A 17281-nucleotide genomic window follows, 5' to 3' on the forward strand; every position below is an offset into this window, starting at 1 on the left:
TTTTTCTTGCTCTGAAGTTGATCTGCAACCTTTCCAGGTTGTAATGATGTATAGAACCGAATACTTGAAAGCTAACTTAGGTCTGCGGGGACGGTCGCTTTAATGTACATTGTCAGATTTTCAGCACGTTTGTGCAAAAACTTTTCGAGGACTTCTTGTTCCCTTGACTCTATTTTAAACACAATGTCAAAATATATCCCGAAGTAAATATGTTTCGATTCCTTACACAATAAACTTTCATTTGCGCCAGAGATTGCCACGATTCGTTGAAAATAGAGAAATTTCTATCCAAAATGCGGTGGCTAGATTTTGCTGTGTGCATACCTTATTAAGTCAATAATTCGTGACCTGTGATGTATAGAACTATCAAATTGTGTTTGTTGATTCGGTTTATGTTTTGTTTGAAGCAATTGATTTTAATATTTGTTGTAGTTTATAAAACGTATAACGTACAAAGATCTTGACATAAATATAAAACAAACAATAAGTAATGCAATAGGCACCGTAAAGTATAATACGTCTGAGATGTGTAAAGCTATTGCATTACTTTTCAAAACTGCCAAACTGAAATAGGTGCCACACCCTACAAACATCCAACACATGTGTAATAAATTAACTGTTAGTGACGTAGCAGACGATCTCATTATTGCAAACTGATACACCCAATAATCGGTTTCCGAATGTCCGGTCCATAGTATAATGCTTCATCGGAAGCTATTCATTCGTCTCAAAATGCCCATTTTTCGCGCCACATTAAGGCGGGAGCTGATAATTGCTTAATCTGTGTTTATTTATGTGTGATTCAGTGTCATTGATCAAGACGTCTCTGGTTGGAGGAATACATTTGTATTGGCTCTGCTTATAATGAAATTAATACGTAGGATCAGACAGTTAATTGAATTGCGATTCATCTGCTTATTTAGGGTGAAGACAGAATTTTTATAGAATTGAATTCTTCGGACACATAGAATATCATGTTGTATCTGTTCTGTCACATGAATACAAATGCGGTATTGGTCAATTGATATAGAAAACTCTCAGTTGGTAATTGTAGAAACGAAAGGCTTGTTGCAGTTGTGACGTCAAACCAAAATCATGTATATATTGAAAAATACATGAAAAATTCCACCCATACTTCCCATCGATATTTGTTAATTTCTTGGTAACTTGTTAAATCAACTGTAGTTGAAAAATATCCAGAGAAGAGATTTCAAGGAAGTTTCAGGGAATGTTCAGAAGGGTTTCTACTTCAGCTTTTCAGGTGATATCAGGGATAAAACCCCTCGAACGCCTATGGGACTTCCTAAAGCCTCCGGGAACACCCCTGAATCCCTTGGGATCCCCTTAGTACACCTCTGAAACATCACAGAACGCTCCTGAAACACCGCCCCCCTGAAGCCCCTTGAAACGCTCTGGAACGATTTTTAAAGCTCCTGGAACACTCCTGGAAACCCCTGAATCACCCACAGAGCTTCCTTAATCCCTTGGAACCCCCTTGGAACGCCTCTGAAACCCCTTGAATACCCCTGGATCGCTCCTGAAACCCCCTGTAATACCCCTGGGACCCCATTAACCCTTTGAATCTCTCGGTCCAGGAATCCTCTGGAATGCCCTTAAGCCCCTTGAAAATCCCTGGAACACTCATGAAGCCCTCTGCACATCCCAAGAAACATCCCTGGAACCTCTTGAACTGCACGATTAGGTAAAGTGAACAATCTGACTTGTGAACATTTGACGATCATCACTTCTTCCCCCTTCCCCACATTCACAAAAGGTTTTCGTTCATTAACATTTGATACACAACTTCTTGCAAAATCTTTGTTCCAAGCCCTTCTAGAGCAATATCTCAAACCATTCCAGAGACGTTTTCTAAAAAGTTTAATTTTATTTAAAAAAAAGGCATTTTTTATATAAAAATGGCGATGAATATAAAAATTTAATAGTAAACTGTGTGATGTATGTACAAAATGTGTTCAGAATAAAGTAAATATCTAAAAAAATCTACCAAAAAATACTGTTGAAAGAAAGTTTTGATTTTTTCGAAATATGTATTTCGTTCTGAACACATTCTATACTTATATTATCATACATTTTTGTAGAAGATGATCAACTTATATCTCTTTAGTTTTCGTAGTTATGGCCCTTATATAAAAGCATAATATTTCCAAAATTTATTAAATGATCTAAAATATTTGAGTTTGAAAATCATAAGTTTTGATAAACAAACATGTTTCAGTCGCTGTAAGCTATATCTCGATACACCCACGCATATCGATACAGTTATCAGAAAGATCTATCTTCACGCTTTCTGTAACGGGTATAGACGTGGGTGGATCGAGATAGACCCTGCAGCGAGTGTAACACGTTTGTTTACAAAAACGAGCTAGACCATTTTGATATGTTAATGCAGATACATTAGTTTTTAGCACATGCGGTTGGTTAAAAATGCATAATAATCTATCGTGCTCTTTGGTTAGTTCCGGTTCACATGTAATCCACAGATACTTTTTTGAACTAGCGACCACCTTATTTTCGTTCACAGTCAAATCTGATAATTGCACTAATCAACTCACTAATTGACCATCCTCGTCAAAACAGGTTGTATATTAGCTCAATTGCTCTCTTTATAATTTTTAGAGCAAACTCTCTCGAAGAGTGTGCACTTTTTCTCACCACAACACGTTGTTGATTTAAATTCAAAAACAAAGTGTGGAAGATTTTTGCCATTAGTGCTGCAGCTAATGGCAAAGGTAACGATGGTAAAGGTACGTGTAGTGATTTTGACCGTTTTGGTGCAGTGACTCGGTGTTTTCTACCTTAACCTTCACGTACCCGACCCCCGACAACTAATTTTCTGGCATTTCGTCAGTTTTCATCCGATTTGTTTGAAGTCGCCGTCAATCGATCATAAATTCGTGCAAGTTTATTATACTCAAATGGCCATGTAATATTCGGAACCATTCCGGAGATACTGGGATCAGTGGGTGGGGAAGGGGTCTGTTTTGCCAAATGGCTAAAAGTGGTTATTTCTTGTGTTATTGTGTTTGAGAGGCCCCCACGGAACCTGTTCCAGGTGTTCTGGAGCGGCCACATCAGTTGATACATACTTCAGTCAATTTTTTTTTGCCCCATTCTCTCGAAATCATGAAGATAGATACGTCGCACGGCATGTTTTGCTTGCAAACCAGAAATGTCCCCCCGTGGAACCTGTGCTAGATGGTCAGGGGTGGCCATATTAGTTGATACAGACTTCAGTCTATCGTTTCTGACTCAGGCTTTCAAAATCATGAAGATTGAAGTGTCCCCAAATGAGGTCCCGCGGGCCCTGTCACGGGGATCCGGATGGGTCAACTTATTCAAATCTGGTTATCGCAGCTGTGTTTCATTGTTCACAACAAAAATTTCGATGGTTCAAACACAAATAACTCACAAAACAATCATTTTTAGCCAATTTGGCAACCCCCTGACCCCAGCACAATCCGGAATATCCCCGGAATGGTTCCAGATATTGCATGGCCACTTGAGTATAATAAACTAGCAACAATTTATGACCGATTGAGGGCGACTTAAAAAAATTAGATGAATATTGACTAAATGCCAGCATTTTGAAAAAGAGGTGTCGGGAGTCGGGTACGTGAAGGTTAATCTATTGAATTGAAACGAAATCCAGTCTGCACAAATTAGGTGGCGTTGTGTATTTAAGTCGACTCTCAGAAAAGTAATTTTAACCGCAAGCCGTCTTTCAGTGTAGTAAAATCCGTGTTAACATAAGCAGTTTGAATGCATAACTGCCTTGAAATAGCATAAGCTGTGCTGCTGAAAAGCTTTAAGCTGTAAATGAGCATTTCAACTGCTTGAGGTGTTTTCGTTCGGAAGCAATCAGAATGCTTCCCAACTGCTCTTTAAATGCTAAGAGAAAAAAGGATGGGAGATATGTTATGCATTTCACAGCACATGTTGTCTCTCTTTTACAGGACCTATGCTTCTGTTTACAAATTTGTGCATCTAATTTTCTTCTTCGTTTTTTCCTCACCAATCCAAGAGCTCAGAAACAAACATTGCTGCAGCTGAGTTTGATGGAACTTGGCAAAAATCACTAATTGAGATTCGTCGGAAAGTATGCGCTGATGCCGAATAGGTGGATGGTTCATATACTACAGATCGAACAAGAAATGAAAAAGCTGTACACACTACGGAATATCTTTTTGAAGACAAGTTTTGGGTGTTCAAACTGAAGCTGTTTTCCAATCATTATTTATATTGGGTATAAATCCAACGCACGACATCGGCACAGTTGTAGCGTCGAGGAGCAGTAGCAGCAGATTCAGAAGTAAATATATTTCAGTATCTTCGGATCCTAAGTTCGAACCCAAATCACTACTAAAACAAGCAAAAAGTACCACATATCACCAGCTGGAGTGTAGAAGGATAAGGAAGCGGAGAAGCGGGCTGAGAGACCGAGAAGCAGACGTAAATTTATTTTTGTTTTGTTTTGTTCGATGAGGCGTTACTGGCATTACGCTTCTTTGACATTTTGTCACGACGTTCCTGAAGGGGTAGCACTTAGACAGCCCGTTATTTTGCCAAAACCTGCTGTGGAGAAGCACTAAAGGCGTATATACGGCCAATTAGCATTAATCGCCTTGTCGTAAAGGCAACTATAATGCTGAAGGAGTGCTATTTTAAATGCTTACTGGTTAGTTGAGGAGACTTGATCTCCACACATACATTACATTTACAAAGAATAAAATTCTATTCGGAAACCTCTATTCACTTGCAATTCTGGTATATTCAATGATGAAATGTTGCAGATAAGTGTAGTTTTAGTACACACCATCAAAAGGGGGATCAAAGTCTCCCCATTTTCAAAAACGCCATATTCCTAAAAAAAGAAAATCTTGCAATTTGATATACACGATATTCATCAAAATTACTAGAAAACTTGAAGAGGAACTGGACAGGATGCCTCTGAACTTATTTTCCTTTTAAATGAGCCGTGTGCTTAAGGCGAAACTGGATCCATTTCCTCACTTTTTGGTTTTTGATTTTTTATAAAATAACAAAGCAATATTTTCAAAATCGGTTTTCGTGCACATGTAGAGTATGGATCAAGGTATCTCCTGATTTTTTTCCAGATGGAAAATGTTTTTCGTTTTTGCAGAAACCATTTTTGAACAAAATTTCACAAAAAATGGTTTCTGCAAAAAACGAAAAACATATTCCACCTGGAAAAAAAATCAGGAGATACCTTGATCTATACTCTACATGTGCACGAAAACCGATTTTGAAAATATTGCTTCGTTATTTAAAAAAAAAATCAAAAACCAAAAAAATGAGGAAATGCTTCCAGTTTCGCCTTGAACCGAGATCTCTCATTTTTGTGAAATACTTCATGAGACATGCCTCAAAAAAACAGTTTTTCAAGCTTTAACAATAATTTAAAGTCCTTGTGTTATCATAAATTTGCAAATAGATGTTTACTAGAGTGGGTCATCAGTTATATGGGAAAATGGAAAATTTGATCGCATTCAACCAGATCAAAGCTTTTAAGGTCCCAAATGACTGTGCAAAATTTAGGCACGATCGGTTACGTCTATGTTTTGCGCATTGCATTTGAAGTTTGTATGGGATTTTACATAGAAAACACATTTTTTTGCATTTTTCTAATGGGAGGCTCGAACTTTTCTAAAATTTTATAATCGATAATGTGAGAGTATAGCCTAGGATGTCCCAAGAAATTTTGTCGAAGACCGCGAAGCGATCTAATGCATGTAAAAAAAGTAATAGCGTTGACATTGCTTACTGGAACAGAATGATTTTGTTGCTATTGTTATTCATTTACATGTTAAAGCTAAAGCAGATGCATGTGGGTTGTTGAATATAACTTTTTCTTTAAGCATCAGATCGCTTTGCGATATTAAACAAAGTTTTTTCCAGGACATCCTAGGCTATACTTCTACATTATAGGTTACATATAGGTTACATAGTTTCAGACAGGCTTTTGCAACTTATGACAAAAATGCAAAAGTCTGTTATCCACAAAAAAATCCCATACAAATTTCAATGGCAATGCGCAAAGTGCAGACGCAACCAATCGTGATCAAATTTTGCACAGTCACTCAGGACTCGAAATGGAATCAAAAAAGCCTTGATCGAAGAAAACGGTTCCGATGACCCACTCTAATGTTACCTGCCATTCTGTGTGAAAATCGGATCTAGGTTTGTGTTTTCCTTAAAGTTACAGACAAATTAAGGAAAAGGGATCAAGTCTACGCTTAAGGAAATCGTTGGCTGTCGTTATTCTTTAATTGTCGGTAAATTATTTTTTGGTTGAGTTTTTGGACCACTTCAAGCATTTTTTTTAATTCTTGGAAGAAATCCTATTGATGTTATGATAGTATCCTGATAAAACCGTGCAGAAAATTCTTGATACGGAATTTCTGGTAGATTTGGAGGAGCCCTACAGATATTGGCATTAGCATTTTATAAAGACGTAACTGCTTTTGAAAATAAGGAGTTTATCGGAAATTAACTGTAAATGTTCACGATGTTCTATCTCGAAGCATGTTAGGTCTTATCATATCATCTTCACAATATAGTCAAGTTTAGAACAGCCTGAAGAAATTTGAAAATTAAAGCTTTGGACAAATTGCTGTTTTCAAAGATTTTTCAGAGTTTCAATAACCTCTAGCGAATAAAATTTGTACGGTGAAAAATCTGGAAAATAATTATTGATGTTAGTAGTTATGTGTGTACAACACATAACATATCACCGAACACCAACTAGAAAAATATATATTTTCGATCAAAAAATCCGCAACATTTAGAAAATTACCTATTCTAAAAAAACACTAATTTTTGGTCGTACTTCGACACTCTGTTTTAAATATCTTCAATTCTGTTCTAGAACTACCACGTCCATAAGTTCAGAAATATGTCGAATTTTTAAAAGTTCGTTTTTTTTTCAATTTTATGTATTTTTTATTTGCGTAATCATGCATTGGAGGAGCATTAAAAAAAAGATCCCTGAAAAATGGCATTTTTTCATTTTTAAGAATAGCGAATGGAGTCGATTTTTTTTCTTGAAAACATTAATTTACCAATGTCATGAACAATCTAAAAAAACAAATTGTTCAATAACATAAAACAATTTTAAACGTTTTCCCACAGTTTGAACTTAAACTTTGAGATGAATGCCTGATTATCTTTAGAAAGACAGAAGTACCGTTCCTTTTTCTAAGGATTTATACTGTATCTCCAAAAATAAAATTATTTATAATTTTAATAAATTATTGCCTGTTTTGAACATTTTCAGTTAATTTTCGTTACACTCCTTATTATCTCCTTTCAAAGCTGTAGATCATAGTTTATCTCTTTCTTGCAAACCACCATGATTTTTTTTTTTTTTTTATTCCTGTTCGGGTTTGTCACTGCGACCAGTTTTTAGATCTATTGTGACATTACCCGTATCCTTAGTGTAGTGCATGTCGCATTACTCAATTGCCATTGAGGGGCAATAAAGTATCGATTTTGATACAGTTTTTGTTTTGTTTTCTTAGAAAACAAAACAAGAGTACTGATATTGGCCATGCATCGGAAACCTAGCATCACCCTTGTTTTACTGCTAAATTCTCCCCAGGTTTAGGACCCGGGTTTTAACATTAGCAGCAATATCATTCCAATAATGGGACATGTGTTCAGTAATAAGGATTCTAGTATGTTCCTTGCGTACTAGCACTTTCCAGTCTTCGAAGAGTTAGTACATACATGGATCCCTAACCCAATTTGATTTCCTTTGCATTGAGTTTAGCCTCAGATGGTGAGGTTTTTAACTATATGCAAAGTAAAGTTGGTAAACTTAGTTTTATTCAAAGACTGGAAGTCATCACAACACCAGTAGCAAGGACTAAATACTATAATGCCTATAATTATCAGAACACATATTCCAAAATTGAAAAATAGGACGACACTAGATTTCGGTTTGGTAGATCTAACACCGCAACGCAACCCAAAATGGCGATCTACCCACGCTACGGGCTCCGTTAAAGATCGAGCATGTTTTAAACCCCCTCAACCATTCATCCCTCAGCACGGGTCGCCTGACACCTTGGATTGGGGTTACCTGTTTGGTGGACTTTTACCCCCGGAACAGGTGGTCCGTAGTGCTATTCTAAGCCGGCAGCTACACGGACAAACCACCATGATAGTTGGAATGGGGAGATTTTCTCTGTCAAACTAATAATTCTGAAATGTGAAATACAGGGGAAGTGTAACATGCGATGCACAGTTATGGAAGAAGGTGAAGATTCTAAAACTAGTTACGCCCTATTGAAATGTTGGTGTCCATATTGTTAGATATTGCCTAAGAGCTGGGTCATCTTAGAATCCAGTTCGTCATCATAATCATAATAATCAGTCATACACAATTTTGAAAAATGCGTTTCACTACACTGTACAAACCTTTGGCTTCCAACTCTATCGGTACAACCAGTTTATTAGCGCATCTTTGGTATATATCAATGATGGATCGGTTTGTTTGATCATGCATTCGGTGAGTTCGTTTTATATAAATTTTATTACACTCAATCAAATCGATATCAAACTGTTTGTCGTAGTCACCAGGCCCTACTCAAGGAAGTCTTCGCAACTATAACAATTTCAGGATTGCGGTTGGATCCACTCCAACAGTCTGCATTGCGTTTAACACATGCTTTGGTGGCAAAACCTTAACAATTAGTTAAAAGCAAACATTCGATACATATATCATAAGACCTGCATTGAAGGTGGCTTTTCATCACATTATCATAAAACCTTCGCTTCCCCTATTTCTGCGCATCGTTAAAATCAAACTACCAAAAAGAACCAAATAGAATAAATTACCATCTAATTTCGTACCTACTACCGGATGTTGCTTTTAGTAATAGTAGATCTACGCATTTCGCACTTGTATATTAATAATGCCGCGAACTTGAATCGAGCTTAATTTCAAAACTGTTCAATTGATACCTGCCCTTAACTGTCACTCTCACTTTTCTGAACCAGGTAAAGATTTCTCGAATTCGTTATCAAAATCGTTATCACCAACCCATACCACCACCCACCGAAGTCGTGTTGCACCACGTTGTGATAATTGCGAACAACACCCCAACTGAACGTTTTCCGACTAGTAGACAGCGTTATCTCAAATTTCCAATCAGCAACGATTAATCACTACAAGCACATTTTAGCAATGACCGCGCGGTCGTCGTCATCACTAATTGAAACAAATTGCACCACTGACTATAGGTAGTTGGTATACTACCTGCTACTGCCCAACAGCACGCGACTATGAACGACAGGGATGCCAGATGTGAAGACATATCTTCAATTTGAAGACATTTGAAGTTCTGTAAAGACATTTATTCTTGTGAAGACATATAGAAGACATTTCAAATTTTGTAAATGCGTTCAATTTTTTGTAGATAAAATTATAAACGTTTAAAACTTTTCCTAATTTTTCGGTAATTGGCAGAACTTTTGAAGCAATTTTTAGATAAAATACGAATCAAATTAGACGACCACCATTTCATGGAAATTTTTGGAAGTATGCTGAACTACCTATTGAATTAATTTTTCACCCGCAATTGTTTATAGAATATAAAATTGTCATCAACAAAATTCAACTGGGTATTCCTCAATTTTTCAAAAACCTTCAAAAACAGAGATTGTTTCTAGAATATTACCAAGGTTTTTTTTTCGGAAATTTTCCCCAGAACTTCGTTTGAATTTTAAACAGAGCCTCATCCAGAATTTTCCGCAGACTTGTTCGAAGATTTGTCCAAGCCTGTTAAGATTTCTCCAGTAGTCCCTCGAGAATCTCTCTAAAAGTTCTACGGGAATTTCTTCAAGATTTCATCAGGAATACCTTCAAAAGACTCTCAGAAATTCTTGCATGTGTTCCTCGGATATTCCACCTGGAGTACCTCAGGAATTCTTTCAGTTACCCGGGAATTCCTCCAGGAGTTTGCCGTTTTTTTTTTCTCTGGAGAGCCTCGGAAATTCTCCCAGTAGTTCCTCGGGAAATCCTCCAGCAGTTCCTCGGTAATTCCTCGAGGAATTGCTCGGGAATTCTTCCAGGAGTTCGTCGGGATTTCATCCTGGAGTTCCTCGAGATTTCCTTTAGGTGTTCCTTGAGAATTATTTTAGGAGTTCCTCGGGAATTCCTCCAGGAGTTCCTCGATGATTACTCCAGCAGTTCTTCGAAAATTCTTCTATGAGTTTTTCAGGAATTCCTCTAGAAGCTCCTGAAAAATACCTTGAAGAATTCCACGAGAATCTCTTCAAGAAGTTTCTCGGGATTACCTCTGGAGCACCTTGGGAATTCCTCTACAAGTTCCTCGGGAAATCCTCAGTAAATCCTTTAAGAGTTCCTCAGAAATTCTTCCAGAAGCTTCTCAGCAATTCCACCAGGAGTTTCTCGAGAATTCATCTAGGAGTTCCTCGAAAATTCCTCCAGGAGTTCCTCGAGAATTCATTCTGGAGTTCCAAGGGAATTACTCCGTGAGTTCCTCGATATTTTCTCCAGAAGTTCCTCAGAAATTCTTCTAGGAGTTTCTCAAAAATTCTTCCAGGAGTTCCTCAAGAAATTCTACCTGAATTCCTCGAATTTTTTTACAGCAGCTCCTCGGGAATCCTTCCAGGAGCTCCCAGAAAATTTCTTCATGTTTTCCTTGGGAATTTCTCCTGGAGTTTTATTTTTGGGATTCCTCCAGGAGTTACTCGGGAATTCTTCCAGAGTTCATCGGGAATTTCTCCAAAATTCCTTCAAGGAGCTCCTCGAGAATTCCTCTGGAGTGCCTCGGGAATTCCTTTCCTCCTAGAATTCCTCGGGAATTCATTCTGGAATTCCTAGAGAATTTCTTCAGAAGTTCCTCGAAGATTACCCCAGCAGTTTTTCGAGAATTCCTTTAGGTGTTCCTAAAAGAAGTTCCTTGATAATTCCTCCAGGAGTTCCTTGAATAATCTTCCAGGAGCTCCTCGGGAAATTCTACATGAATTCCTCCGAATTTTCTCCAGAAGTTCCTCGAGAATTCCTCCAGGAGTTTGCCAACAACTTTTTCAGGAGCACCTCAGAAATTCCCTGTGAATTCCTCTATGAGATCCTCTTGAATTCCCATAGGAATTGCTTAAAAATTTATTGGAAAATTGCTCCGTGTACTCCTCGGATTTCTTCTAGGAATTCCTCGGAGATTCCTCCTGGATTTTTTTCGGATTTTTTTTTTAGGATTCCTCTAGAAGTTACAGGGGATCTCCCAAAAAAAGGAGGAACTTCCGAAACACCTAGAGGCATACCCGAGAATCTCTTGAAGAATTTCCGAGGAATTCGAAGAGAAATTCCCGAGGAACTCTGAAGAATTACCGTGTAACTTCTAGAAGAATCCCAAAAAATTAGGAACTAGGAGTTCCTCCAGTAGTTCATCGAGAATCCCTCTAGAATTTTCTCGGGAATTCTTCCAGAAGATTGTCGGGAAATGTTTCAGGAAATGTTTATCAGAAATTCATCTGGATCTTACCTACAAATACCTCCAGGAAATCGTCGGGAATTCCCAGAAAACTCCTACAGTAAGTTTCCTGGGGACCAAGAGGAATTCCCGAGGAACAGCCGAAAAAGAACCTCGAGAAACTATGAAAAACTGCTCGTTGAATTCTTGGAGGGATTCCCGAGAAACATGTAACTCCTCGGGAAGTTCTCGAGGAATCCCAAGTGGACTTCCCAAGGAACTCCTGGGTTTTCCTGAGAAACTTTTTAAGAAATTCCTGAAGGAATTTTTGATGAACTTTTGGAGGAACTCCCGAGGAACTCATGTAAAAATTCCCGAAGAACACCTGGAAGGAATGTACCGAGGATCTCCTGTAGAAATTCCGGAGGATGTCTTGAAGGAATTCCTGAGGATGCGTGAATGAATTCTAAAGGAACTCCTAGAGGAATTGTTGAAGATCTTTTGGTCAAATTCTCGTAGATTTCCTGAAGGATTTCCATGGATCTCCTGGGGGAATTTCCGAGAAACTCCTGGAGAATTTTTCGATGGTCTTCTGAAGGAATTCTCGTGGAACTCCTGGAAGAATTCCTCGAATTTCCGAACAACTCCTGGAGGAATTTCCGAGAAGCTCCTGAAGGAACTCCCGAGGTTCTCCTGCAGGAATTCTCGAAACTCCTGGAAGAATTTCCAAGAAACTCCTGATGATCTCTTAGAGGAATTCCCGATGAAGTCCTAGACGAATTCCCGAGAAACTACTGTAGGAATTTCCGGGGAATTCCTTGAGGAATTCCCCTGAGCTCCTTGAGGAATTCCCGAAGAACACTTGGAGGAATAAACGAGGAAGTCCTGGAGGAATTGCCGTGGAATTCCTGTAGAACTTTTTGAGGAACTTGTAGAGACATTCCTGGAGGAATTCTTGCGACACTTAACTCCTGAAGAAATTCTCGGGACTCTAATGAAAAAAATTCGGAAGAACTCTTGGAGGAGTTTCTTCTGATGGCATTCGCAATGACTTCCAGGGGAATTTCCGAGGAACTTACGAAGGAATTCCTGGAGAAATTCCCGGATTTATTTCTTAGATTTTTTTTTTGTGAAACCCGTGGAAACAAATTCGAGGAACTTGTTTATGAAATTTCGGGAAAATCCCTTGAAATTGCCATGGAAATTCTGAAGACAACTATGCATTATTGCTGAATGACCTCACGGTATATTTCTTCATGTAAAGCTAAGTGAGAACATACCATAAATGTTGACTTTTAACATCAATTTTATACCAAAACAACAAAATGGGGTGTGAAGACATGTGAAGACATTTTAGCGTGCCTTGTGAAGACATTTGAAAATTTCACCTGGCATCCCTGATGAACGACGACGAGGACGACACCGACGAGGGAAGATTTGAAGGTACGTGTGCTCCTTCCGACGGTTAGGAAGCTACGAAATTCTAAAAGCATCCATCATTATTCTCGTGCACATGTGCTACGCAAATGTGCGAACAAAAAATAGTGCAATTCAATCTATTTTAAAGATATGTCAATGCCCAACCAGACAATGCGTCTCGATCGGCGAGATCCTCTTAGATTATTTAACCGTTATGTGGCCGGCAAACTTTTTGCTTTTTTCTACACCGTGTATTTTAAATGGGTGCTGGGTACCCGGGTACCCTGCCGCCCACATAAGGGTTAAATAAGCAGAAGACACACTAAGTGCAGAGTGAAGTGCAGTGTAGAGATGCAATTTAGAAAACGTGATGATGCTATTTTCATTGCAGTAAATAAAAAAAAAACATGCGTTACAATCAATGTGCATTCCAAATCAACTAAACGTAAATAACAGCATTTAAAATGCAACCATAAAATATTAGGGGGATTCACTAAACAGCGTAAAGATGATCAAAGCTACAATGCGGGACATAAATTTGGAAAGATGCATAGTAGACCTGTACCGTGGCCAAGATCACACGTATTAAAGTGAAGGATGTTAATTTTAATTCTTGTAATGAAAATATCACCTTTAACACTTTAACACGCCTCCAACGGTTCATTGCGAACCGGCTGCTACAGATGGAGTAAGGCTGATTTATCAGAAACGCTGATAAACAGGAGGGGCCTGCTAGGTCCCAGTAGTTTCTATAAGGTACACCGGGGCAAGTTGAAACGGGTGGGGCAAGATGAAACACGAAGTTTTAAAATAGATTTTAATACAATTTCGAAATTTATCCTTCGCTAAAAGATGGTTTGAATCAAAAACTATGTGTTATGGCGATTAAACTGTTTATCATCATTAGAAATCATCATGTTAACCCGCTGTTTCATCTTGCCCCACCCGTTTCAACTTGCCCCGGTGTACCTTACCTAGAAAACAGTTAATTACATAAGCTATATTCTGTAAAAGATGTGTTTTTTCTCCGTTCCTGAGTTATGACCAATTTTGTGGTCATTGTGTCATTGTCCAGATGTTGGTTGATTTTCGACCGTCTTTATTATTAGTATGCACAAAAATGATCATTAGGGTGATTCAGGTAATTTGGACAGACCGTTACGCGTATATATTTTGGACACTTTCATTTGATTTTGTCGTAAATGTCCAAAAAATATACGCGTAACGGTCTGTCCAAAATACCTGAATTCCCCTACTCAGGTACGAAAAAAACACACCTTGAAAATTTCACAGATAAAAATATAAAATTTATAAAACTTCCTTCCAAAAATATTTTGCTTCATTGTTAAGTTAGGATTTTTTAAACAAACGACTCATATAGCAAGTCTGGAAAATTTCCACAAAATTGGCCATAACTCAGGAGCGGAGAAAAGCCACATCTTGAACATTTCACAAAATATAGCTTATGTGTTTCCTTCCAAAAAAGTATTTTTTTGAGAATTTTTCCGGACTTCGAAAATAATTTTTCCGACTTTGCCAACCGATTTTCTTCAACAGTGGAATCTTTTGTGGAAAACAATTTTCATTTTGTATTTTTTTTATTGCTGAGATAATTTGCTTACGATTTTATATAAAAAAAAACATTGTGTCTACGATGCTTCGTTCTTGAGTTATGATTTTTTAAAGTAGGTAGTGTCCAAGGATCGGTAAATTCGCCTCACTCCATTCATATTCACTCCTCTTTGCTGAAGCGAATCGAGAAAGATGCAGCAAACGGATTGTCATGATCAAACACGCAACCCCATCACCAGTGGGAAGCGATGCGCCGGCTGCTTGACATGAATATTCGTAGCCGTTCGTCGCAATTTGGATCGCAAGCGAATGAATGAATGAATGGCGAATGGTGAGGAATGCTGGTGAGCGATCGAAGCGGCTATTATCATATCTAGAAGAGAACTTCTGCGTGTAATGCATACATTTTTAGTGTATTGTTGTGGAAATGCCAGATTAGCAAAGAAAATAATTCGAAAACATCAAAAATTCGTATGCACAATATCAATCGTATCACTCACGAATCGCATCACCACTCGATCGCTTGCGATGCGAATGTGGACGAATGAGTAATTTGCAAGTGTGACGTCGCACCGTTCGCCGGAGTTTGCTGTCGTCGCTGACAAGCATACACACAAACTAAAGCGACAACCGTTCGCTGCTGACTGTCTTCGAATGTGGAAGAAGATGAAATGTGGAAATCCGGAACCCTACTAGTGTCTGTGGGATATATTTGTTTTGTACGCGTTTTCCGGAAACTTAGGCGACCCTGATTTTTTTTTCAATTTGGTTTTTGTTCAAATATGTAGGTATATGTGAATTCTGCCTGTGAAAAAAACTTCATTAAATTCTGAGAACCTTCGTGCCAATTTTTACGATAATAAAAAAAATCTCCATATGTGAATTTTCAGACCGTCTCGAATAACATTTAACAAGGTCCATCTTTTTTTTCAACTGAATATTACTCTCAGTGTTTTTTTTTGTCTAAGTTCTTGAAATATTCATAAATGGGCATAATTTCAGTCCAACAAACCGATTTGGAGTTAGTTTTTTTTCATACGTCCTTTTCAAAAGTTAGGTACAGAAATTGGCTAAATATATAACATTACATACATAGAAGCTCATACATGAGAAAAATTTCATTTGTATTGAAATAGTCGCGATTCGCGCGTTGAGCTGGAAATGCTCTACACTTATGACCAAGGAAGTCAGGAATATTTTCATCACGAATGGGATTTTTCGTTCAAAATTATATTACAAAAATTTGATAAATGAAGGCTTCGGCAGGAGCATTAATCAATATTTTTGGGGCCCATATAGCCGAGGCGGTAAACGCACGGGTATTCAGCATGACCATGCTGAGGGTGACGGGTTCGATTCCTGGTCGGTCCAGGATCTTTTCGTAAAGCAAATTTCCTTGACTTCCTTGGGCATAGAGTATCTTCGTGCCTGCCACACGATATACGCATGCAAAATGGTCATTGGCAGAGGAAGCTCTCAGTTAATAACTGTGGAAGTGCTCATAGGACACTAAGCTGAGAAGTAGGCTTTGTCTCAATGAGGACGTTACGCCAAGAAGAGAGAGAGAGAGAGATTAATCAATATTTGATTAAGGATTGGTGTACTTAACAGAACTATAGTCTTGATGCCAAAAAACTTCGTCAAAGACCACGAAGCGATCAGACAGGATCAGACGCCTGTAAAAACTTATTTCCTACAGACAGTCTGAGTGTTGGAGCACAGAGAATCCTGTAAAATCCTGTACAAGCATCAAATAATTACCTATAGCACCTTCCAAATGTTCTCGGATTTAGCTGAAAATTACTATACTATATCATACTTGGTAGATTTTCCTTTTTTTCTTATTCACTATCCTAAACACTGTCGGCCATGATGGATTTCGATTCGACGTTTGTCTAACACGCACACTACTACACAAATCGCATGTAATTTTCGTTGGCATCATTCAGCAACATATACACTGGCAAACATCAAAGCGATCGAACACTAGCGCCTCTGGTGGAAGGATCGCGGAAATCGAATGCAATTTGAATTGATCGTAAGATGCATGTGCCTAGATGTTTTGAAGAGTGTTACGTCTGTTTGTCTGTGAAACTACAATTCTGGTGAATTTTGTTATTGTGGATTTATCGGCTACTTGTATTCTACCGGTCGCTTCAGTATGGCATCCAAAGTAGCCGTTTTATAAAGAGTTTAAAAATGATTTGAAACATTTTTATTGTATGCGCTATTCCTCGTTGCCACTAGCTATTCAGCGACATTCATTTTTTGACAATCAAGTTGATTTTTATATGAAAACGGCTACTTTGTAACGACTACTTAAGGACAAACGTCTTGAAATCCCGCTCCAACAATGCATCATAACTTTAGACGCACAAATCTCAAGAAACAAGCTTCAAACAACAGTATATTTTGTTATTCTGTTCTTGCTCACTTGTAATAAGCTTAAAATAAAAAGCTCAGATGCGCTGGTTTTGTTTACGAAAAGATTTGTGCTTTCAAAATCGTGAGTAGATGTCAAAGTCGGCCATTTTGGGATTCTAACAAGTCTGTCCTTAAGTAATCGGTAGAATACAAGTAGCCGGTAAATCCACAATATAACAAAATCTGAGAATTTTCGAAGCACGTAGAAAAAAGTTGAACCCTCGAGCAAACGCGCTGTTGTATTTTGTAGAACACGTTGTACAAAATCTCGCTTTTTGTATTCAGCATCAGTATGGTGCTGGCGGCGGTGGCCAACCGCGCGAGTTACGGAAGGTTAACACTATGTGAAATTGTTCAAAAAGTGTTTGCTTTGATTTTTTTTATGC

General features: G+C 38.1%; 1 protein-coding gene across 4 annotated transcripts in view; it reads right to left on the reverse strand.

The window, feature by feature from the left end:
* Positions 1-17281, reverse strand: part of LOC109418076 (venom acid phosphatase Acph-1) — a 60900-nt gene that overhangs the window by 19406 nt on the left and 24213 nt on the right. The window contains exon 1 of one of the 4 annotated variants that reach the window (XM_062854045.1): positions 9102-9269. The exons of 1 other annotated variant lie outside the window; for it this stretch is intronic. The gene's annotated coding sequence lies outside the window, so the exon portion shown is untranslated. Of the gene's footprint in view, positions 1-8880; positions 9070-9101; positions 9270-17281 lie in introns of those variants that run through there. 2 more of the 4 variants (XM_029870823.2, XM_029870822.2) reach the window with 2 other exon arrangements.

Source organism: Aedes albopictus, chromosome 2 (genome assembly GCF_035046485.1).
Source record: "Aedes albopictus strain Foshan chromosome 2, AalbF5, whole genome shotgun sequence".
NCBI lineage: Eukaryota > Metazoa > Arthropoda > Insecta > Diptera > Culicidae > Aedes > Aedes albopictus.